We start from the raw sequence: 25477 nt of genomic DNA on the forward strand, positions 1-25477 counted from the left end.
AGGCAAACACCAGCTAGCCTCTTTTTATTAACAGCTTAGGGGTTCATGTTAAAACACTATCCAGGTAAAAAGAAAAGTACTATTTATGCATTAACTGTGAAACTGCACCACAATACACTTGTCAGGACACCCAGCAGGCATCCTGATTCAATTTTGTTGTTATTTTCCTCTGTGAGGCTGCGCAGAGCGGGGTCAGCCCGGGCGCCGCACTGCGCATGCTCCGACCCCGCGGCGCTCAGGGCGGGGAGGCGGTGCCCGCGCTCGGCCCCGCCCCTGCCTGCGCCCGGGTTTCCTCTGTCCAGGCCCCGCCCCCGCGCGCCCGCGTCCCATTTCCCGCGAGCCCAGGCCCCGCCCCCGCGCCCCGGACGTGCCCAGGCAGCCCTGGCGCCCAGACCGCCTCGCTCCCCTGCGCTCCCAGCTGCTCCAGGTCGGAGCCTTGGGCTTCGCGGTGAGTGTCCGGGTGACCTCTCTCCTGCCCAAGTTCAGGGCTCGCCCTGAGGAGGGCGGCGTCTGCTGCCCGTGGGACACGTGGGACAGTCCAGCCCCCGCCCCCTCCAGTGGCCCTGCGGGCTCCCTCATCTCACTGTCCTGGTGGAGCCCGCCCTACCCCCCACCCACCTGCACGGGGGCCCAGGTACGCTCAGGTGTGTCCAGGTGTGCACACGTGTGTCTGGTTTGCCCTGTGGGCACCTGGCCGTCCCTGCGCTACCTCCAGGTGGCCAACACCTTCACGCCATCACTGGCCACCTCCTGCCCTGCCCTGCTCACCAGCGCCAAGGCGGCCGCCGCTCCCCTTTAGTTCCCAAGAAGCTTCCAGAAGCCCCTCCTCGGGCCTCTCCTTGCCGCAAGGCCTCAGCACACTCCTTGTGCAGAATTCCAGTCTCTGTCTGGTTTGAGGCCGTGGAGAGGAGGACCAGGTGGGGTCCTCGTTACCGTGCTGGGGTTTGTATACACCACACCCCATAGCCTCCATGCGCACCTGGAGTAGACAGGTGGCCTCTGAGAGCCATCCACACCGGCCCCATCATTCCCATGTGCGAGCACAGCGTTTGCTTGGTTGGGTAGCCCGTCATCTGAGAGGGGCCACAGCTGGTGGAGGGAGAAGGTGAAGCTGTTGAAGGCCAAGAGCCTGGTCATTCACATGGAACCCGTGAGTCTTGGAGCAAGGCTTCCCCTCCCCATCCCCAGACAGAAGATGGGAGATGGTGTGTTGGTTCTCCCGCGTCCTCCCTCCTCCGTGGGTTAGACCAGGGGTGGGAACCTTTTCTCTGCCAAGGGCCTTGGGATATTTATAGCATCATCCATGGGCCATACAAAATGATCAACTTAAAAATTAGCCTGCTCTATTTGGTCAAACATTTAATTAACTCACCCCTAATGCTTGGGCAGGGCCGGACGTTCCCCACTCCGGGATTAGACACTCAGGGAGATGAAAAAGATTCAAAGCAGCCAATGGCACAGTGGGGCGTGGGGGTGTGGACCTCCACCCAGGCGGTGGGCGGTCCTGGGTTAACTCACACGGCATTGCCGTGGGGCACTTCACAGTGGGCCCACACTTGCTAAGGCCCTGGGTCTGCAAGCAGCAGAGGGCTGGCCTGCCCTGCCGGCCTCGCTTCCTGGCTCTGCTCTTGGTTAGCACTGAACAGGAGGGCTGCACCTGTGACCATGGGGCCGGGTGAGCCAGGCCTCGGCACAGTCTCCCCACCCACCTTCCGCGTGGCCTGAGGAGCTCGGTTTCACTCTCATCAGACACTGTGTTAAAAGGCTTTGCCTGCGGAGCCCGGCTGACCCACTGGTAGCCCTCACTCCTGTTCCGCTGCTGGGATCCTCAGACCTTTCTTGTTCTCTCTGTTTGGGGCCTGACTGGCCTCACCTGGGCCTGGTCTTCCACGTGGGCCCCTGTCCCACGTTCCCCGCGGGCTTGTCCTTCCTTCCTACGGGAAGGAGGGGGGGCCAGGCCTGCGGAAGAACCGACCTTGTGGACATTCCCGCTGTTTCTCCTCCAGCCTTTTTCTCAGGAACCCAACACAGTTTACCATTCTCAGTATTTTTTAATAATATACACTTACCAAACTAAGTTTTATTTTTCTTATGGTACTGTTGGAAGCCCCCTTGTCCTCACTAGCAGAGAGGGGTGGACAAGGAACCCGGAAGGCCGGAGACCTTGAGCTCTGAAAGGTCAGAGCTCTGCACCCACTGTCTAGTTGAGACAAAGGGAGCTGAGCAACTTCCAGCTTTTAGTCTTAGTAAATCCTTGCTGATGGGCTATCACGGAGCTATTACTGGAATTGCCGGCCTAAGGGCTATGGGTGGATCCCGAACCTGAATAAAAGGGATCGCAAGGCCAGAGCAAAGCGGAGTCCTTCCTCTTGAGCTGGGCTCCCGCCTGGCCCCCAGTATTTCCAAGTTAATACTTTCTAGTCCAGCCGTGGGCAAACTATGGCCCGCGGGCCGGATCCGGCTGTTCTATCCGGTTCTCTTGCTCTCCCCTCCGCTCCTTTACTTTGAATTTATATTAGTTCACACAAACACTCCATCCATGCTTTTGTTCCGGCCCTCCGGTCCAGTTTAAGAACCCATTGTGGCCCTCGAGTCAAAAAGTTTGCCCACCCCTGTCTCTTTCATTTGCGTGTGGCCTCCTCCAGAGCCCGAACCCTGAACCTGAACCTGAACCACACGGGACGTGGGGGGAACATCCACGTTGTACAGAGGATATTTAGAAGCCAGTGGTTCAAACCACCCAGATTGCCCTGTTCCAGCTTCCTTTTTGGGGCATGGATGCCCTTTCCCAGATGCAGGTCTTTTCTCCTTGGTAGGAAAGGAAAGGAAGCAGAACCCCATTTTCTGAACTCTTTCCTGTGGTCCTCAGTTACCACCCGTCAGGTCATTTTCACACGTCGCTCGGACCCTGCCTGATGCTCTTGCCTGGAGTAGACTTCCTCTTCTAAGTCCACGATCCCCGAGGGTCATGACTTCCTGTGTGTGTGTCTCTGCTCACTCCAGGTGGGCACACTGGGCTCTGGGCTCTGGAAGGCCCTGAGCTCCGGGGGCCTCTGTCACAGTCCCCCCCTGACCCTGTTCCCTGGGATGGGAGCTTCTGACAGCTACTTTCTGAAAGCGATGGGTGTTACCATAGAATATGATTTAAAGGAAACCTGAAAGATGATACAGTCATGCACATAAACTACAATATCACCATTGAGTGGGCGGGGACTGTGTGCCAGTATTTGCATATATGCGCATGGTAAATGAGCCACCCACGCCCCGTTCTTGGTGTGAAGTGAGTGTGAGTGGTTAATCTAAAAGGGGGTGTGTTCAGGAGGCTGCTGCCCTTGGTTGATTGTTGTCCCTACTCCGCTGGTGCTGGGCCCAGGGAGACGCAGTGTTGTAGACAGAACCCTGTGGGATGGACTTTCTGCGACATTTGGGTAACTGCCACGTATCTGTTGGTCAGTGGAAAGAGTCCAGTTTTCTTCTGACTTAGAGAAGCTTACAGCGATATAAAGCTTCTATAGGAGGGCGGTAGGGTTCGGGGAAACCATATACTGAATATCTAGACTACAGTGAGTAACTGCGCCTTTCTATGGCTGTGAAAGTGAACTGTCTAAGAAGAGGAATGAATCATTTTTGTGACCTTTTGTGACCTTTGAAGGAATTCGAGTGGTCTGGGCTGCTCGGACTCACGTGTAAATCTGTCACAAGCAGTGTCTTGCCAAAGTGCACGGTCCCTGGAAGTGAATCCAGTCTGGGGCAGCCCCCCTCCTGTCTGCTCCAGTTAAACAGCTAACTGGGATGGTCCAGGGGCCGCAGACACAGCAGTCACGCCCTCGCCATGGGCGGATTGCTGAAACTTGTGTGTGTGTGTGTGTGTGTGTGTGTGTGTACCACACGTTGTTTTCTTTCAGATTGGGGGCTTGCCGAAGGAGTGGGCGTCTCCAGGGAGGGAATAAACTCACTTGGCCTGTGATGTAGCCGCGGTAAAACCAGTTACCAATTCGACAGACACGTTTTCTTACGGTTGTCACACTTGTTTTCGCGTGTGCACCTGTGTAACCGCGAGAGGAACTGTGAGAGAGCACTCCGTGCCTACTGTGTTCACTTTACTACTTGGAAAATTTTCTTGTTGGAATAATTTCCTGCCCGTATCACTTGTGAAGTCAGCGGAGTAGCCAACCCTGGCGCTATGGCCCATTCCCAGAAGTCCAGGGCCAGCCCGAATGTGCAGTCCACCAATGGCATCGCTCGGAAAAGCAGGCACTTGTTAAATCTATTTGTTTTTATGATGGACATCGATCTGCCCGTCGCAATAATGCATTTATGGGCATTTTTCTGCAAGCGCAGCGCCGGTGGCAGTTTTTACTGACAAATTGAGTCGTATGGATAGCAGTTTAAGAAACTCCTGCCTTATGGACAGATTGGGCCATTCCGGCAGCGCCTGCTCCGAGGTCTGGAGATGGGGGAAGAGAGTGAGCTGAGTCTCGGGCAACAAAGGGGATTGGACATTTCAATGTGGAAATGTAATCAGTAAGCAGTAGTTATTTGTCATTTCTTTGAAAACTTTTAGCTACGGTTGACTCCCAGTCAAAAGGACTGAAAGTAGGGACCACTTTCAGATGTTGACCGTCTCTGGTGTCATTCGTGAGAGCCACCCCTGGAACGGGGGACCTGTCGCTCTCCTTGGAGTGGGGTGGCCATGAGCATAGGGGAGCGGCGTCGGCGCCCTGCTGGCCTCAGAATTCCCAGGGCGCTGCGGAAAACATAGGTTATTGGCAGACCTGCTGGATCAGGAGCTGGGGACCTGAGTCTCTGCTCGCTCCCCAGGAGGGTCTAGGGGACCCTAACATTGGAGCACCTGCAGGGAAATACATCAGTGTGGCCCTGGAAGTAGTGCTTTCCACCCGACAGGCTGCGAGCTCCCCTTCCAGAGAGATCCATTCGCAGGCGCCGTTCTCAGGTGCCTGCGCGTGTGGATCTAGGTGCATGGTTTTGTAACTCCTCAGGGACGTGTGAATCTCTTCAAATTGCAAACCGAACATGCTGTCACAGCGGTACAGTCTTCGGGCTTGTGGTTCCGACAGAGATGCAGATGTTACCAGAACTTCGGCGTGAGTTTTGCAAACACGGGTTAGGCACGGACAGCCACGCTGTGTTTCACCCCCCTCTTTCCTTTGCTCTCCCGCTGTGGATAGACCAGCCGTGGGCAAACTACGGCCCGCGGGCCGGATCCGGCTGTTCTATCCGGTTCTCTTGCTCTCCCCTCCGCTCCTTTACTTTGAATTTATATTAGTTCACACAAACACTCCATCCATGCTTTTGTTCCGGCCCTCCGGTCCAGTTTAAGAACCCATTGTGGCCCTCGAGTCAAAAAGTTTGCCCACCCCTGGGATAGACGCATTTCCATGGTCTGAGGTGAAGGTTCACGAAGTTCAGCTACACACCCGAATACATTCCTGTGGAACTGAGTTGAATTTTTAGTGTATAAGAGCCAGGGATGTGAGGGGAGAACCAGGGAGAGGTTCTGGTGAAGCCATTTCCTAGCTGGGTGACTTTGGGCAACGGCTAAACCCCCAGCTCCCTCATCTGTTGGATGGAGGAGATCATGCTTTTTCTGTCTACCTGGACAAGTGTAAGCACGTGGAATAAGAAATGAATACTTTATGGTGTATGAATTACTGTCTGGATAGAAATCTCAATTTGGAACCACAGTCCTGTAAAACGGATGAAACTGTAACTGGAAAAAGGTGAGGAACCAACGAGAATCCTTGTTTCCCTCCAGTCCAATCAGCATCCTTGTCTCCCTCTGATCCAGTCAGCATCCTGTTTCCCTCCAGCCCCGGTGCAGACCTTTGTACACTTCAGCAGTGGTCAAAGCCAGACTCGGTGAAGCTCCTGAGAAATGGCATTTCCAAGTCCCGGTGTCCGACAGCATCATTTTACAGATCTACACATAACCCAACCCCTCATTGGGGACAGTATACACGGACTTAAGAGTGCAGGCTCTGGGAACAGAGCTTCGGTTTGGACCTGGTTCCACTAGTTACTATCTGTGACCTTGAGTAAAGTCAATTAATCTTTCCAAGCCTTGGTTTCTCCAAAAATAAGACAGATGGCACTACCATCCATAAAGCTACTGTGGACTACTGGGAGGGATCACATTTGGGGATCACACCAGACTGGGCACAGGGCGAGTCCTGAATAACCATCACTGACATTTGTTAGTTCAGAGTCACAAAGCTGTGTTTGGTGGAGGCAGGAGTAGAGATGGGGTCCCGGCTAACTGCTGTCCACTTCCCGCGTGTCTGATTCCAGGAGTTCACGGACCATGTTTGGTCCGGAGCATGCCGTAGCTCGGTGCTCATTCGCTGGGTTTCTAAAATGCCTTTTGTGTCTGAGGAAGTGGTTCTCTCTGCTGTGTCTGTTTTTCACAACGGACATTACGGAGAGCTGCCGAAGCGCTGGTCTCAGGTGCTTTCCGCTCAGGTGGCACTGTTCCGAGCGCTCAGGTATGCCAGGCCGCTGACAAGCGCACGGTGTCTGGGCCTAGAACCGGCAAGCGGGCTTCGCGCGCGTTTCCCAGCGGGCACTGCCAGTCTCTGACAGCCCCCAGCCCCTGCCTCTGGAAGGCTTGACATTAATCGTCTGTTAAATCGAAAGAACTTCCCAAAGGACCAAACACAAAATCTGACACTGTGACAGTGGCCAGGAACCAGCAGTGACACCGGCATGTTGACAGTATTTCCCCATGTGTGACTGCTCACACCACAGTGGGGGGGGGGGGGTTACGTGGTCCATCAAGTAGGCTTTGTCAAGACTAGAACCTCTACGATAGTTGTGTGTGTGTATGTGTGTGTGTGTGTGTAAATGGGTCTTATTTGGGGATATCTCTTTACCTTCATATCTGGATGGGCCTGGTAGAGTTAGTCAAGCTCCAGAAGATTCCGGCCGGTGTGATAATGATATTGCTCATAGTAACACTTACTGAAGGCTTCCTGTGCTGGCTGCTTTCACAGACCGTCTTACCCCGTCCTCACACTCCGCCCCCCGATGACATAGGCACCATTAGCATCCCGGTTCGGCCTGGGAGGGGACTGGCCCTGGGAGGCTGAGGGACCTGCATGGCCCACGGGGACAGGAGGAGGGCTCTGAGCTCGGCCAGGTGGCTTTGTAACCTCCTGCAGCCTTTTAACCGCCCAGCAGGCCAGGCTGCCTTTGTAATGGTGACATAGGAATCCCTAGAGGTCCTTCTAGGGCAAGATGGGGCCAAGATAAATGCATACCTGTGTTCAGTTACATTCTAACACCAGTGTGACCAGGCATTATCCTTGGCATCATGGGGAGAGCAGTGCCCCCACGTGGGCCCTGCTTGAGGGTGCTGAGGACGGGCCACTCCAGTGGAGGGCTGGGCGCAGTGAGGCCTCGGTGGCGTGAGACTGGACCTGTGGCCTTGCCCTTAATGGAAAGTGTTCGTGTACACCCCTCCTTGTTTGAGGGGGGCGGGGCTCGGGTGAGGGTGGGTGCCAGAGGAAGGAGGTGGAGCATCCGAGTGCCAGCCGAATGGGTGTGGGTATGTGGTCAAGGATAAGGCACGTGGAGGCGGCCTGGCAGTGCAGACCTTTGTACCCTGCAGCAGTGGTCAAAGCCAGACTCGGCGAAGCTCCTGAGAAATGGCATTTCCAAGTCCCGGTGTCCTGACCTTGTCACCTAGGTCAAGGGCGTGCGGGTGTGGGATGACGAAATCAGAGGAGGGTGCGCATGGTGTCCGTAGCTCGGCACCTGATCGGATGTGTCCTCAGTGTTTGCAGCTGCTCTTAGGAGTAAGGCGTTCACACTCCAGCGGGACTTCCTAGAAGGCTGGGCGAAGAAAAGAAATGATGTATTTCCCAAAGTTACTGAGTTTAGCCAGCTATCCCAGGGAAAGCCCAGGTGTGCTATTCTTTATTGTGCAGAAGAATTTGTTTCTGTCAGCGTCGTCTTATCATCAGAGGGGCTGTCGAGGCAGATGGATGCGCTGAGCTCCGGGCGTGTTTGCTGATGGCCGCGTTCCCACACCATCCGTCCACGTCCCTGTCTTCCATGGTCCCTGGACGTGGGACTTTAGATGCTAAAACAGGGTCCGGGCGGCCGGGGTGCTTTGTTACCCAGACACTCTGATTCCAGGGACCTCCGTAACGCTTCACTGTCCCCCAATGGTTAGCTTGAATCCGCGTGAGATTAAGCCATAATTAGTTGAGGGTCTTTTTTTCCTACGAAAGTATCGGCTCCAAGACTTCCTCTTGGCTTTTAAAAAAATTTGTTTATTTCTGCCGCCGGTGAGATCAGAGCATCGCCCAGAGTCTTGTTTCATTTCCCCGGGGGACTGAGGTCACGTTGCTGGGCTCACGGCCTTCCCTGCTCTGCTTGTCACCCCAGCGAGGCCCGCAAAGGTCATGCTTCTCATTTCCTCGGCGATTTTCCTCCTCTGAGTGTTGAGATTTCTTCTTTGGGCCCAACGTGCTTTTACTCCTGCCCATTGAGTATCACAGCAAGTAAAACAGGATGGGTTCCAGGAGGGTTAAATAAATACTCTTTCTGTTGCCCTAAACAAGTGTTCTAGTAGTTTCCGCGCCAAAGCGTGTGCCTGGCGATCCCGTGGAAACTCCCGATGACGCATGGGAAACCTGGATCACGGCTGCGCGTTCCTGATCCGTGTTGGCTGCTGGGTGCTCCTTAGCACCTGCACTTTATTCCGTGTGACCCGGCGACAGGACACTGGCTCCAGGCTGCAGGCCTTTACCTTTCTGCAGGGTCACCTTCAGGAAGCCGCAGGGAAGTGGCATGTTCTCCGCGTTGGGCCAGGCCACCTCCATTCACCTCTCAGACTTGGGGCTGCCCCTTGGGGTACAGAGCAAAGTGCACGTGAGCTCTAGATTTAGACTCTGCGTGCTCATGTCTATCTCATGCCCTCACCGCCGGGAGGAAGCTGCCGGCTGCAGCCTCAGTGACCTCAGTTGCTTTGGCCTCGCTTGTCCATGCAGCCGTTTCGCGCCTCTGTCCCTGAGGGCACTGGACAAACCTCCTGGGGATGCTAACCTGCTCCAGACCCAACGGGGCTGCGTGCCAGCACAGGATCCATCACAGGGAGGCCCCAGACATGCACGCGTGGCACCCAGTACATGGGTGAGGGAGAGTCACTTCTCGCTCCCCCTCCTTCCATTGAATGCCTGGGTCTAGACCTGCTCCAGGGAAACCCTCCTTCCTGCCAGGTCCCAGAGGGAATGAGCCTCAGAGACTCATCCTGACTCCGCTTCAGCCCAGAGCCCCGCACCTCCGGTCTGGCACGTTCTCTAGCAGCCTGGGCATCGTGCTGTGCTCTGAGACTGAGTGGGAAGGAGGCCTTCTTGGAGCCCCTCACACTCCGTGGGGAGCCCACACCAGCTCTCCGCCCTGGTGTCTCTCCCAATCCTCCCGCTTCTCAGCTCCTCCAGCAGCCCCTTCAGCCCTAGAATGTCCCCTCTCCGGGGGCCCATCCCACTTCCACTGAGTTTCCGCTCTACTTGTGTGCCTCCATCTCTCGCTGCAGGAAGTCCCCGCTAGAAGCTCTCCAGGGCCTGGTGTGGGCTTGTACTGGATGGGAGGCCCAGCGAAGGATGCCAAACACACCTTGCTGTGGACTCTCTGAGCAGCCAGCTGCGTCGTTGGCCCCAGGGTTGCAGGAAAGGGAGGCAGCAGGCCGGGCAAGAGGCTCCTAGCGGGCCCTGGATGGCGGCCAGGCGTTCTTCTGGAGCCATGGATGTGCTCTAGTGCACCCAGGCCTGATGGGAAAAGGCGAGGCGAGAGGAGAGACCAGCGGAGGACCGAAGTTCAGGCAGGCGTTAGGGAGCCAGTCTGGACGTTTCGGTTGGGATGTTTTCATTGGTTGATTTTTTTTCTCGAGGGGTGTCAGTTCAGTCGCTATCCAGCCTGGACCAAGGAGCAGCTTGTGGTCATCCTAGCGGACACCAACTAGAATGCGAACGACCGTGCCGTTTGCTACTTTTCTTGCTAAGATGTCTTGTGGAGGTCTCCGTTGAGTTGGGGACTAGCCATTTCTCACGGGAAACTGCTGGCCCACATTTGTCCCACACTGGCCTGTGTTACATCCGTGGCCTTGATGGGGGGGACATGTGGAAGTAAGCGGGTGCTACATTTACACCAGTCTCCAGGTCCGCAGGCCCGCAGCACGCATCAGGTCTGCAGGGATTTCTAGGATTGTTGCAGACACGTAGGTTGTTAACTTTACCTAAGGATGTTACCATTCCTGACGCCCTCCGTGCCCACGGCACCGGGGCCCTGGGACCTGCCTCGGGCCCACCTGTGGCAGGGAGACTGGTCCATGCAGAAGCTTAGGTCCCTGGCGAGGGGGTGCGCTTTGGTCCCCAGCGTGCCATTAATATTTAAAAGGTGGATTTGAATCCTCAGTTCCGTTTTACTTATTTATTTACCAGCAAGGCTATGTTTGTTGTTTAATTCCATAGTGAGAGTCTCTAAGAATATGATTAACCTTGAGGGTCATCTCATAATGTAATTATTAATGATTGATTCTGTGTATCCTTGCAATCGATGAGAGGCACGCCGGTGTGGCGTGCGGTGGGGCTCGAGTCCACCCATTTCCTCCATGTGGTTCTGTGACAGCAGCAGGACCGGTTTATTACCCAGAACAGGTTTGATGGCTCTGAAGTGTATGATTCGTTTGATATAATTATCATGATATGTGGTGTTTCCTTCTGTGACTGGTGCTAATACGGCCGGTGGTGCTAACGCCTCCTGCCACTAATGGCCAGGGCAGGGGGGTGTCGTAATTGATCTTCCTGGGAGTGCTGTAATGGGAAAACAACCCAGGCTGTTTGAAGTCTATTTTACAAGTGTGCATGGGGCCTTAGGGATGTTATATTGAAAAACCCAATTGTACAGTTACCATGGGAACCCAATTAGAATAGATTGCTAGATTTTTTGTGTGTGTGTCTTTCATCTTGACCAAAAATCTAATGTATTTTAAATGTTTTCATATGGAATTGGATTCAGACACTGACTTGTTCTTTGTGTGTGTGTGTTTTTTTTCTCGTTTCCAACTCGAAGCAGAAATAGTGATAAATTCTGGGGTGGAGCTTTGTGGGGAAGTCTAGAGAGATTTAATCAGATTTTTGTGGAGAATTTGTACCCGTGGTGGGAGAGGTGGAAGTGGTGGGGGTGTGTTTAAAAGATGGGAAAATGGGTCTTTTCTTCTTATGGCCAACAGGGACCCGCGTGTGCCTCTAGTGGTGCTCTGGGGGCGGGGGGGTGATAGGTGTGTACATATCCCACCGCCATGCACACACCTGAGAAAATAAGAATGGTGTCCATGGTCATGCGGATGGCTCTCACGGGTGTCCACAGGCGCGTAATGGATGCAGATGGCTGTAACTGCTGTGCTGGTCGCCAAATGCTTCCACGTGAGCGGTGTGACTTCTGTTGTATGGAAATGCCCACATCCCCTCAGTGGCACCACGTCTCTGGAGGTGCTGAGGAAACACACAGGCACATGCATTAACTTACAAGGTCTTGGCTTACATGGAAACGTTTATCCACACACGGTACGGTGGTGAGACCAACCCCTTTTTCAATCTCAGATGATTGCTTGAAGTTTTGAAAGTTTCTCTCAGCATAAGAGTCAGTCCCTGGTCACGTTCCGTTGCTGTTTACTAATCATCGCGTGACATGTCCAGGCTCCGTCCGTGTTCTTCTTATGGAATTCCACCTCAGTGGCATTGACTGTATGAACTTGGTCTTCCCTATTTTCCTGATGAAGTTTTTCCTTTTTCTTCTCCCTTCTTTTCTCTCTCTCTCCTTTTTTTTTTTTTTTCTTTTTAACATCATGTTACTTAATGCACACTAAAGAATGTGAGTTATGCCGAAACCGGTTTGGCTCAGTGGATAGAGCGTCGGCCTGCGGACTGAAGGGTCCCGGGTTCGATTCCGGTCAAGGGCATGTACCTTGGTTGCAGGCACATCCCCAGTGGGAGGTGTGCAGGAGGCAGCTGATTGATGTTTCTCTCTCATCGATGTTTCTAGCTCTCTACCCCTCTCCCTTCCTCTCTGTGAAATATCAATAAAATATATTTAAAAAAAAAAAGAATGTGAGTTATGGGTAAATTATAAAATGAAAATGGTGATCAGGACCCCTGTCCACATTCACACCAGCAGTCCCATGGACTTCATCTGTGTGAGCCCCCCCCTCCCTCCCGCCCCCTTCCCACCCCCGGTTATCCGTGTGTGGGATTTTCTGTGTATCGTTCTCTTGCTTTTCAGTTGTGTCTGGTTTGACCACCTCTCCGCTCCTCGCAGGGTGTCGTTCAGCGGGTCTTGTTCGGAGACTCTAAAAGGATGTTATGCTGTCTGGTATTCCGAGACTGGGCTTCTTCCTCAGAATGACGTTTCTGAGTTCCGCCCGCGTTGCTGCGTGGAGCTCATTGTACATCATAGCATGTCATCGTACGACTACGCCGCTGGTTCCTGCACTTCTCTGTTCTCCTGTCGCTGGGCACTTGAATTGTTGCCGGCTTTGGCTGTCACCCCTGCCTCTGTGATCGCTCTGTACGCTGCTCCTGTGCACACTCGTCACAGTTCCTCCTGGGGGTACGCACACTCGGGGCACAGTCATTGCCCTGTCGGCGTTCGTGTTACAAGACGATACTGTTCAGTAAGAATGGTCGAAGCCGATGAGACTCCTGGGGGTTGATGGGTATGCTTCCCAAGACTGGGGATGACTTAACAGTGGCCAACCGTTGGGTAGAAGCTAGTGTCTCCGTGTGATGTTAACATGCAGTTCCCCGATTGCCAGTGAGGCAACCTTTTCACGTTGCCATTCGTGATTCCTCATCTGCACAACGCCTGTGCGTAAGGCTGTATTTCAACGGGGTGGTCCGTTTCTTACTGCTTTATGGCAGTGTTTTATATCTTCTGGGTCCTGTTCCTTGGTTGGTTATACAGGCTTCAGGGATGTCCCAGCTGGTGGCTTACTTTTTCTTTTTCTTTACCTTCTTAGATGGACAGGGGTTGTTAATTTTCATAGGGTCAAACATAATTGAATTTATGATTCTTTTGCTTTATGGTTCTGTTTCTGTACTAATACTACACTGTACTAATTACATAGCTGTAGGCCACTTTTAACATCGGGGGTAAGTCCTCACATTGCGGTCACACAGATTTCAGAATCTGCTTGTTAAATTCTTGGGAAAGGCCTTTGGTGTTTTGTTTGGAGGCACTTGGATCTATAGATGGATGTGGAGAGAATGACATCTTTAAAAAAAATTTATTGATTGATTTGAAAAAGAGGGGAGGGAAGGAGGGAGGGAGGGAGATTTGTTGTTCCACTTGTTTATGCATTCACTAGAGGCCCGATGCATGAAATTCGTGTAAGAGTAGGCCTTCCTTCCCCGGCTGCCGGCACCGACTTCCCTCTGGCACTTGGGACCCGGGCTTCCCTCGCAGCCCCGGCTTTGTCCGGAAGGCCGCCCAGAAGGACGTCCGGTCTAATTAGCATATTACGTTTTTATTATTAGATTGGTTGGTTCTTATATGTGCCCTGACTGGGACTGAACCCGCAACCTTGGGTATCACGATTTGACCTTCTAACTCAGTGGTCGGCAAACTGCGGCTCGCGAGCCACATGCGGCTCTTTGGCCCCTTGAGTGTGGCTCTTCCACAAAATACCACGTGCGGGCGCGCACGTACAGTGCGACTGAAACTTCGTGGCCCATGCGCAGAAGTCGGTTTTTGGCTCTCCAAAGAAATTTCAATCGTTGTACTGTTGATATTTGGCTCTGTTGACTAATGAGTTTGCCGACCACTGCTCTAACTGAGCGACCCAGCCAGGGTCTGAGAGAATGACATTTTTATGGTCTGACTCTTCCTCTTCAAGAATATGCTCTCTACATATGTTTACTTAGGTCCTCTTTAGTCTCTCAGGGTTCATCATTTTTTACTGTAATGTTTCCTCCAGGTTAGGATTTTTTTTTTGATTGGCATAGAAAATGCTGTTGATTTTTTGTGTGCTCATCTTCTATCTAGTTCCTTGCTTCATTCTCACTCTGATCTTAACAGACGCTGTGTATATTCTCTGATTGTCTGTGTCCACCAAGCATGTCAAACCCAAAGGCTAACACGGGCCGAATAAACGAGACCCGTGGCCCGCGGGCTGCGACTTTGACCTGCTTGATGTACACAATCCCTTCCCCTGTGAATGGGAAGTCTGCTGCTTTCCCTTTGCTCTGGCAATCACGTGTTTCCTTTACTGAGCACGTGGAGCTGGCTAGGACGTCCAGCACCGTGCTCGGTACAGATGTGGTGATAATTAACATACTAACCCTGTTACTTATTATAAAGAGGGAGATGCTAGTGTTTCACTGCCAGAAACAATGCAGGTTTTTGGTGGAACGTTCTCTCCTGGTTGTCTGAGAAAATTTTTAAAGTCATTACTGGCCTTTGAACTTTATTAAATGATTTTCCTGCATCAATTGAAATTGATGTGATCCCCACACCCATGCCTGTTAATGTGGATAAATACTCTCATAGATTTATTAATGTTAAGTCACTTTGGAATTCTGGGTTGAACCTTACTTGGGTCACGAAGCACTATCTTCTTCTTTTTTTTTTTTTTTTTTAAATATATTTTATTGATTTTTTACAGAGAGGAAGGAAGAGTGATAGACAGTCAGAAACATCGATGAGAGAGAAACATCGATCAGCTGCCTCTTGCGCACCCCCTACTGGGGATGTGCCCGCAACCAAGTTACATGCCCTTGACCGGAATCGAACCTGGGGCCCTTCAGTCCGCAGTCCGACGCTCTATCCACTGAGCCACACTGGTTTTGGCTAAGCACTATCTTCTAAACAGCTGTTGGACTCGGCTTCCTGTTGTTGTTTTTTGTTTAGGATTTTTTTCAACTGTGCTTAAGAATGAGATTGGCCTATTTTTTTTCCTTTCTCATAGAGTCCTTGTCTGATTTGAGTTTCAAAAATAAACTGACTTCATAGAGTAGGTTGAGCATTCTCTATTTTATGTTCTCTATAAGAATTTATATTAAATTGATCTTTTCTTTGAACATTGAGTAGATTTTGTGTATATTATATAAACTGGTATTTGTGGGAGACTTTTTAAACTGTTGATTTAATTGCTCTTGTAGTTATCAGATTATTTTTTAGCTCTAGTTAGGTTAATTATATTAAGCCAGGTTTTCAGTTTTTTGAGGTGGAAAATTGTTCTTAGTTTTCTCATTATGTTTTAAATCTCTGTAATTATATTCCCTATTTTCATTCCTTGTACAGTTTATTTTTACGTTCTCTCCCTTTTAACTTGTTCGGTCTCACGAGATGTTTGCCTATTTTTGTGGTATTTAGGAACCAACTTTAGTCTATTGTGTCATGGATTTACAGCTAGCTCTCTGGTTGATATATGTCACTTGTTTTGGAAAATTCTGGACTTATTTCTTTATATTATTGCTCTTCTTACCCACTCCCCTTCCCTGGTTGGACTAACTGGGGGGAGGGTAGTCCCGGTGACTGTCCCTCAGAGCTTTAATGCCTTGTTTTTGTTTTTTTTTTTCCATTCCTTCTCTCTTTCTGTGCTACAGTTTGGATATTTTCTGTTGCTCTGTCTCTTGGATCACAAACCCTGTTTTCTGCTCTGTCCTATAAATCTTATGTAGTGAGTTCTCAATTTCAAATTTTGTGTTTATTGTACTAGGATCGCCATTTCATATTTTAATATGTATTTCAATTCTGTATTTAACATTCTCCGCTGTCTCATTCGTTTTGTCTATCTTTTCCTCTTATTTTTAAACAAATCATCATAATTATTTTAAAGATCTTGTCTGCTAACACCAGTTTCTTGGACACCCATTCTTCTGCTTGCATTTTCTGTTTTCCCCTTCTCTTGATTGTGTAGTACAGGCACACGTGTGCACACACACACACACATGCACGCACACCCCATGCACACACTCACATGTAGGGCAATAACTTCTATACCTGGAATAATCAGAATTTTGCATTTGGCTTCTTCACCTAACCTTGTCCCAAGTGCTTATTGAAATCTTTGCTGACACTGGGTCTAGAGACAGTGTGGTGTCCCACTCCAAGAGGTAACATTCTTTCATCGTAGAAATTTAGGGCAATTTCACATCTGAGGATCTGTCCTAAAGAATGAATTAAAATGTTGTGCACAGAGATGCTTAATACAGTGTTTCTGAGAACTAAACTAGGTTGGGAAGACTTGTGAAGTCTTAGGGAGAAATTGTTAACAGCCATTCAGCTGCCTAGCTTCTGGGGTGTGTCTCTGATCTCGGGTCACCCGCAGTGTTATGGTCATTTATTCAGGTGCTCGCTCATTCAAAGCATCGTCTACCTGCTGCTCGCCAGGCTCCTGGGTGGGGTGTGTTTGGGCATGTGTTTCAGTGATTGTGTCTGACTTTGAATTGGCTAGACAAGTCCCTGACCGTGAAGCTTAGGCTCACGTTGGGCAGAAGTGACTGACGTGCTCAAGGACCAACCACTTGCTTTGGTTGCTTTGTGGCCGGGCTCTGGTGTGTCAGTGACGTCCTCCGACCTCCTGGGTCTCTCTGTCTCCCTGAGACCTACGGTGACAGGGCCGGTCAGCACCATCAGCATAACCTGTGGCAAGGAGAGAACGTTCTGTGTCGGTGCTGCCCAGGATGCTCGCCCCTAGGCCCACGCGGCTGCTCGGCTCTTGAAATGCGAGGAGTGCGTCTTGGGGCCTGTATTTTTCCTTCTGCTCCATTCTGACTCCGTTAAGTGTAAACAGGTGACTCCATGTGACTGCATTAGATGATGCTGGTCTGTTTGCTTACGGTACTGAGTGGACCTGAGAGTTCTTTCTGCTTCAACATTCGGTTTCCTTTGCTTTTGTTTGTATTTATTTATCACCAGGGCTTCGAGCGTTAGATTTTCTTTGTGTGTGAACATATTACACACCATTCCCTCCCTGTGCTGTGCCAATACGGACATGGCCTCCAGAGAAGAGGAATTTGCCTGAACAGGACACTGAGAACAGAAAGTGGGCCGGATTAGAGGAGAGTGAAGGACTAGTTGGGAACTGTCTTGTGTTGCAAAACCATTGAAGGGACTCGGACATGGTGACACCACACCCAGACCCTGTCAACTCTCCGATTCTCCATTGACCAGGGTTTGGCGTTTTGACAAAATTAACAGCTTAAATTTATGGTTCAGTGTCCTATGACCAGTAGTTGTTTGTAAATAAAACGAATTCCTTGTTGAATTTGTGGTACAAATGACATACCTGAGGCTTACAGATCTCTTGACCCTCCGGGTCGAGGCCAAATAAATGTAGTCTGTAATGCTGGCTTCGGGCAGGAGTTTTCTACGAATCTTACCATATCCGCTTTATAAAACTGGGTTAAGTTATTTTAGAAACTATAAATAGTCACTTGGTAATTGGGTGTTTGGGTTTATTTGTGAGAATGGAGTGCTTATTAAAGTTCAGTGCGTTTTTACCCCCACGGAGCCGAAGCTTTTATAGGCCAAGTGATGAGACGCTCGCTCGGCGCTCGCTCGCTGATTATGACTTGCTGGAGGTGATGGATGGCCCGCTGAACTTGCAAGTTCCTGGTTTGCCTGCAGAGAAAGAAAATTCTCATTTCTTTCCATCGGGCCCCTTCCCAAATTCTGGAGCCTTTCTCCATAACCCTAACCTCCCTGTATCACATCGTCGGAGGGGAGAAACGATAACACGGACATGCTTCGCTGTCAGGCGGGGATGGGATTGGGTCTGTCGCGGGCTTATCTCTTGCCGCCAGGATCCGTCTCCCCTTTTTCTGGGCAGAGCGGCTTCCCGTGGTGAAAATGACATCAGGACTTCACCGGGCTGTGTGTTCCTGCAGAAACAGCCCTGCGTCTGGTCACGGAGAATGTAATGACATTCCCAGAGCCCCCGCAGGACAGTTGGGGTCTCTCTGCCGTGTCCAGCAGGATGGCGCTGACAAGATTGATGCTGCCCTGTGAGTCCCCGGAGGTCTGCGTGGTGGGGGCGGCACCGCGGGCTCCCGGTGCACGTGGGACTCGGCAGGCATTGAGATAGAGGCTGTGCCGTGGACTGCTGGCCGCTTGGAGTCTCCCTCTTAACCAGATCCTCTCTATCTCTAAGGAAAGAAAATGGATCGTTTACTTCTTTGGGATCAAGTGTACTTACCAACGAGAAGCCGTTTTATAAATATTTAAGGAAATGCAAGTGTCTGGAATTTTCATTGTCACTAATCTTCCTCCAGCCCCCCCCCCCACCCCCGAGCTGCTGTCCTCCTGCTGACTCACCACCCGCCCTTCCCTGTGACTCGGAGAAGCGAGTACATTTCACAACGTGTGGAAGTCGGACGAGCGCCCAGTGAGGGGAGAGGCTACCGTTACAAGATGAACACCCAGCTCAAGGCACAGAGCATTTCAGTGAAATCTTTTTATTTTTATATATTTTTTAAAAATATATTTTATTGATTTTTTACAGAGAGGAAGGGAGAGGGATAGAGAGTTAGAAACATCGATGAGAGAGAAACATCGATCAGCTGCCTCCTGCACACCCCCTACTGGGGCTGTGCCCGCAACCAAGGTACATGCCCTTGGCCGGAATCGAACCTGGGACCCTTCAGTCCGCAGGCCGACGCTCTATCCACTGAGCCAAACCGGTTAGGGCTCAGTGAAATCTTAACATGTATTGTTTTCCTGGGCGTGCTGTCAGTCTCTGGCTTCCTTTATGAAATGTCTAAATGACACACCGCTGGCTGGCCCCAGCCGTTGCTTGCATCTGTGCTACGGGGCCTGGCCTGGGCACTGCTCACCGCTCGGGTGTGGGGCGGGCCCGGGCCCTCCCCGCTCTGCCCGTCAGCCTGGCAGCCTGGGCCACCGCGGAGTCCAGGATGATTCCGATGCCCGGTGTCTCCGTGCTTCTGGAAGAAATACCGCCACAGCGGTGTTGCGCCCTGTTTTAGATAAACTGGTGCACAGTCCACACCTCTCCTCGGCTGATGACTGCTCTCGGATAAAGGTCTTGCGTGCTCGCTTCCTTCTCCTCCTCTTGGGCAGGAGCGGCCCAGGAGGGCAGAGCTGTGAGCCCATATCCTCAGTGGGCTCTGATTTTAAGCGGGAGGAGACGTTTCTGCATCTGATTTGTGATGTGATAGAAAGCTGCTGGCCCGCTGACACTGACCTTAATTTATGATCTATGTAACCTTTTTCTCTCCCAGCCACAACTCGCGTCCCCTCCCCATACCTGCACCTCTGCGCCAGCATGGCTCGGTGGTAAACACGTAGCGTCATGGTTCTGAGTCCCCGAGGCCACCGAGGGCTTTTGTTGAGAAGGTTAATGCCTGTCTGCCAGCAGGGAGGGGACCACGACGGCCCCACGGAGCTTCTCGTCCTCCCATCCCCTCTCCCCGGCCCCTCTCAGCGGACAGAAGGGGCCCGTGTACCTGCTGCCACCCAGGCCAGCACGTCACGATGCAGCACGTGTCTGTCTGTCACCTGCGTGCACCTTACAGGCTGAGTTTGTCCTGGCACCTGCCGTTCTAATCCACTTCCATCCCCGCCTGCACCCTTGCCGAGCTTGGGGCTCTTGTGGCCTGTGTCGCTCACTTCCGTGCGGGTTCTTTTAAACAGACTCCGGCCCGCCGTGTGCTTGTCGGGAGGTCACCAGTGCAGACGGGGCTGCTGGCGGAATCTTGTTTGCGAAGGAGAATGGTCCGTCTGCTTGCCTGGCCTAAAGGGGGGGGGGGTGTGGCGTTCTTTGAAGGACTCGGGGAAGCGGGCTGGGCGCTCAGGGTTGACACTGGGACTGGCATAGACGGAAAGGAAATCATTTCCTTTCAGAATAGGTGGACCAGTTAATTAGCTCATTTCTCAAATATCTAAATGTTGCATGTTGAGAAGAAATAAAACAGTGAGGGTCCTCTAACATTATTTTATGTGAAGAATAATAATTTCCTTTCATAGCATTCTCTCTGAATTTCATGGGTCTTTTGTTTTTCACTAACCCATTTGATGTTATTTTTTTTATTTATTTATATATATATATACACATTTCTATTTTTTGTTGTTGACGTTGTTACAGATATCCCTCACTCCCGCCCCGCTTTACCTTTGAATTGGCACTTTTTACTACATAGGATTCGTTATGATTCTTACTTCCCTTTGTTGTAAACAGAGATGTTGGAAGTTTGTTAGATGGACATGAAACCCTTTCAGAGGTCTGCTGGTTTTTAAGGTCTAAATGGGGACTCATGCCGTGTTCGCTCTTAGAGGTGTGATGGCCAGCAGTTGTAAGGGAGGGTGTATCTTTATGGACACTTGTTAGGTAGGGTCTTAGCCCTGACTCATGTTTCACGAAGTGGGGTTTGCTGGTGGCAGAGGACTGTAAAACTGAGCTGACAGAAATTGTCGATTTCCAGCAGATGAAGATTGGAACTTGTTGGACATCCTCTGAAATGTCCAGACCTTGTTCTAGGGAGGCGGGCCCATTCCCCACCTGTGCACAGTCGCCCTGCCCTTCCCCGTGGTGGCAGGCAGGCTAGTGTGGGATGTCCGAGCGATGCTGTGAGATGAGGCGGCCTGTGTGGGTGTACGCCCCACACAGAGGCCCCCGCCTTGGAGAGTACCCCAGACCCGAGTGGAGGTTCGGTGGTGTTTGTTACGACACACTAACCCAGCCTGTGCTGACACATCCAGTGTGGAATGTGTCTGTGCTGCAGACGGTTGTGGGTCTGGCAGAAGCCTATGCTTTGAAGTACTTGGGGTTTGACCTTGACTACCCACCTGCCACTGTGCGCTGTGTCCTTGGGCTGCTTGCTTAACATCTCAATCTGTTTCCTCATCTACAAGTGACTTGCTCTACCTGAGGTTTGCTGGGAAGAGGAAATGAGATAATGTGTGTAAAGCACCTGGCCAGGCGCCAGGCATCTTCAGCTAATAATTGTCAGTCCTCCCAGCTAGACTTTCCCACAGGTCCTTGTCAGGGGTCCCCTGCAAAGCGGTGCAGAAGCGTGCTTTCTCTGCGGTATTTGCTTTCTGGCAGAAAAGGAACCCAGTGATCACACGGTTATTTTATTTTGCCTTATAAGTGGGAGGGAAACAAGGTATGGATAATGTATGCTGGGGGTGCGGTGTGATGTGGTAGCTGTCTTTCCCTAAAGACAGCTGGGGCCCAGGTCCAAGGCGGCTTCTCCGTTGTGAAGATGTGATTGGGGACCCGGCCAGCTGCCTTCCTAATGGCCTGTGTCACTCCCGCGCTCCCTGTCACCTGTAATTAACTTAGGGGAAACTGATGTGGGGATTCCAGGATTTCTCCCTTTCTTGTCTTTCAAATCAAGTTACATCCTTATTTTTATTTTTATTTTTTTTTTGCAATCAAGTTTCAGAGAAAACGAGGACCAGAGAACAGATGTGGAGGCTGTGCGTGTGCAGGTCCCCGCACAGAGCCGGCTGGGACAGTGGTTTCAGAAGAAATGCAGGCGAGGCAGGCGTGTGTTCCTTTTAGGACTCTACTCCTTCATTTATATTTACAACTGCGTGATGATATGAATACAGATATTTAGAGTTATTGGAAAGTCCTATGTGTTTCCGTGCACGGGCCATAGCTCACAGTTTAAAGGGAGGCAGGTAATGGCTTTGCCCACACTGCCCGAATTTTCCCTTTTTTTATTATTATTATTATTTTATTCTCCAGCCCCGTCTTCAGGTGTGCAGCTACTTTAGTATTATGAAGGATGATGGATGACACCGGAAAGTTTCTTTGGAAGCACTTCTGATATTGTGCAATGCACTTGGGGTCAGCTACACTTGACTGATGCGTGATTTATCCCCTGGCCCTGCCACTTCCCGAGATAAAGCTGCTGTTTTATCAAAAATGCCAGCAACTGTGATTTAGAATTTATAAACCCCCGTTTCCAAATAATTGTTCTGATTACTTTCTGCCTTGGCAATAACATGATAAAGGTAATTGCACGCCCATGTGAGATAGCACCAAAATACAGTGAAATTAGCCTGAATTAGCCTGACTTGTCGATCAGAAGTGTTTGTGAAATGCGGTGTTGCCGTAAGGGAGGGCGTATTACAGCTGCCCGGTGAGTTATGGCCTTCATGCTCATCCTCCTTGAAATTTAAAAAAGAGGCTGTTTCTGCTGAGCGTGATTGTGCCTTTGAAATTAAGTCGAAGTGATTCTTCTAATTGGCAACAATAACGCATTTGGAAGGTAATATCTTCGATTGTGTTATGCCTGGTTGCACTGCCTTTTATGTAGAGGCTTCCGGCTCCCGCTTCTCCAAGCTCAGGTAGGAGCCGACTTGGAATTCTGTCGCATCCAGGGCGGGGATGCTTTATTCTCTTTTTAGCAGTGCCTCTTGTCTGAGTGTTACAGACTTTCAAAAACATACTAGAGGCCCATTGCATGAAGAGATTCGTGCAGGAGGCCTTCCTTCCCTTGGCTTCCCACACTGGTTTTCCTCTGGCACCCGGGACCCAGACCTTCGCTCCAGCCAGAGTCTGCCGTCTTCGTCTGCCATCTTCGCTGCAGATAACAAAAGCCTAATATGCTAAGTGTCCACTCATCTGGTCGTTGGTTCAACCAATCAAAGCATAATATGATAATGACATGCTAAGGCTGCTCAACTGCTCTCTATGACGTGCACTGGCCACCAGGGAGCAGACGCTCTGACTAGTAGGTTAGCTTGCTGCTGGGGTCCAACCGATTGGGACTGAGGAAGATGGGCCGGACACACCCTGGAGCCCTGCCATAGTCCCTCCCTGGCTGGCCAACCTCCCGAATCTCTTCATGCAATGGGCCTCTAGTATGTTTTTATTTTTTTATTTTTTTAAAACATATTTTATTGATATTTTACAGAGAGGGAGGGAGAGGGATAGAGAGCTAGAAACATCAGTGAGAGAGAAACATCGCTCACCTGCCTCCTGCACACCTCCCACTGGGGATGTGCCCGCAACCAAGGTACATGCCCTTGACCGGAATCGAACCCAGGACCCTCCAGTCCGCAGGCGATGCTCTATCCACTGAGCCAAACCGGTTTCGGCCCTCTAGTATGTTTTTAAAAGTCTGTAACACTCAGACAATGAATGGGTAAACCCAAATGTGGTCCATCGTACCATGGAATAAAATTCAGTCGTGAAAGGAAGGCGATTCTGACACACACTCCACCGGGCAGGCCTTTGAGACATCGCACTTCTGGCATCCCCTCCCCACCCACTCATAGCAGGCATCCTGCCCCGCCTGGCCACTCGGCGCCTGGAGCAGCTGGGCGGCCGCCATCTTTGGACTTCTAATTTGCATACTCACTCTGATGGGTTGTGGGCATATTGGAGGTACGGTCAATTTACATGTTTGTCTCTTATTAGGTAAGATGTTTATTAAATCATTTAGAGGTCAAAGAGAAAAATTCTAGTTGATTTTTTTAAGTTTAAGGAGCACATACGGGAGGCAACCATGCCTCTCTCACATCAATGTTTTTCTCTTTCTCTGTCTCTCCCCCGCCCTTCCACTCTCTGTAAAAATCAATGGAAAAAATATCCTCAAGTGAGGATTAACAACAACAAAAATGCAAAGATAAGATTTTCTGTAATGAAGATGGTTTGTGGATATTACTAACTAGAGGCCCGGTGCACGAAATCGTGCACCAGTGGGGTCCCTCGGCCTGGCCTGCGGGATCGGGCCGAAACCGGCTCTCAGACATCCCCTGAGGAGTCCTGGATTGCAAGAGGGCACAGGCCAGGCCAAACGACTCCACTGGTGCACCATTGGAGCTGGGGAGGGACTCGGGAGGTTGGCCAGCCAGGGAGGGACTGTGGAAGGGCTCCAGGGTGTGTCCGGTCCATCTTCCTCAGTCCTAATCGGTTGGATCCCAGCAGCAAGCTAACCTACCAGTCAGAGCGTCTGCTCCCTGGTGGCCAGTACATGTCATAGAGAGCGGTTGAGCAGCCTTAGCATGTCATTAGCATATTATTCTTTGATTGGTTGAACCAACAACCAGATGAGTGGACACTTAGCATATTAGGCTTTTATTATATAGGATTATTTCAAAGAACTAATCAGTCCAAGGAAATGGAGTGAAATCCAGTACTGTGGCCAGTGGTGTGAGACAGCTGCCGTGGAAGCGTGGTCTGTGGAGTCAGCGGTCTCATTTCCAGGGAAGCAGCAGTCCTTGTCCGACACTTGGCTTTACAAGGGTTCTGTTTGCTTTTTCCTTTTGGGTTGGAACTTTCGCTTTTCCTGCATGAGCTGTTTATTATTGCTGCCCCAAAGTGTCTGGAATACATATTGCTTTAAGCTGTGGGATAAAGTTCCTCTCGTGATGGTTTAATTTTTATTGCATCCCCACGGTGGCTGGCTGTTGTTCAGGTGATACTCACGGCGGTCCCTGCCCCGTGAGACCACGCTCAAAATTGCATCTTCTGTGCGGATCACGTCCCAGGAGCTGCACGCACACACTACAGTTCCCTCTCACTTCTGTTGGCTCTGTCTCTCTTGTTTGCCCGGCACATTAATATTTCTTTGTATGCTTCACATTATTTCTGTAGAAAAAGTTGGGTTTCACTAAGCAGAAAATATTTTACCGTGTTAGGAGTTAATTATTGTAGTTCCAAGTTGTTTAAAATTGATGGAATGACTAAGTCTCCAGCTCAAATTCTGCTGCAGGATGATTTAGAGATGCTATCATTGCTACGGTATATTTTCCAGCATATCCAGAGGTGGCTTTAGAAAAGGAACTCTACTCTGCCAGACACTGTATTTCTCTTACTACTGTCTGCTTAGCTCTTCATGGTGATAAAGGATTCTGGATGGTGGAGTTGCTGATTCATTGAAATCCATATATATAATACTAAAAACTCTTCTAAAAATCTAAGTTTTAAGAATTACAAAGTATCTCTGGTCTATCAGCTTTCGATGAAGGTGTGATACCAAATTGCTCCAGAGATGGCAGTTAAGAAGAATAGCAGAGGGTCTGGGTGCGCCCCGGACGGATGTCATTTCCCAGGTGATGGGCAGAACCATTAGGCTTGGTGTTGGCAGGGAGGATAGAGGCCCTGTAGGCCCGCTCAGTGCACACATCGGAGGCAGGAGCGCCGAGGCCCATCTCCAGCAGGGCCGGGGCCAGCCCAGGGAGCCCTCGCACCTGTGCTTCTGCGCAATGAGCATCCTCTGCTGTGACCGAAAGGCCACCAGGAGCGGCCAGGTGGGGGTCAGCTCAGGAAAGGAAATCCTGATATCACATGCCACAAAAATGACTCCTTGGAGGATGGTTACTGGATATGTCAGAGGCTGGAATGCAGTGCTCTTGTCAAAAATGTGGTTTAGTAGGAAACCATGTGTCTCGGGGAAGACAATGGAATTGCCGTGTGAGAGTGGTGAGACACGGACGATGTCACACATTGTCTTCTCCTGGTGCCCTCTCAGCAGTA

The 25477-nt window shown here is 50.8% G+C and overlaps 1 protein-coding gene across 1 annotated transcript in view; it reads left to right on the plus strand.

The window, feature by feature from the left end:
* Nucleotides 1–358: 358 nt before the first annotated feature.
* The window catches only part of MGMT (O-6-methylguanine-DNA methyltransferase), a 163693-nt gene continuing 138574 nt past the window's right edge, over nucleotides 359–25477 (plus strand). The window contains exon 1 of the mRNA XM_080642054.1: nucleotides 359–448. The gene's annotated coding sequence lies outside the window, so the exon portion shown is untranslated. The remainder of the gene's footprint in view (nucleotides 449–25477) is intronic.

The sequence above is a fragment of the Plecotus auritus genome (assembly GCF_963455305.1).
Source record: "Plecotus auritus genome assembly, chromosome: 9".
Taxonomy (NCBI): Eukaryota; Metazoa; Chordata; class Mammalia; order Chiroptera; family Vespertilionidae; genus Plecotus; species Plecotus auritus.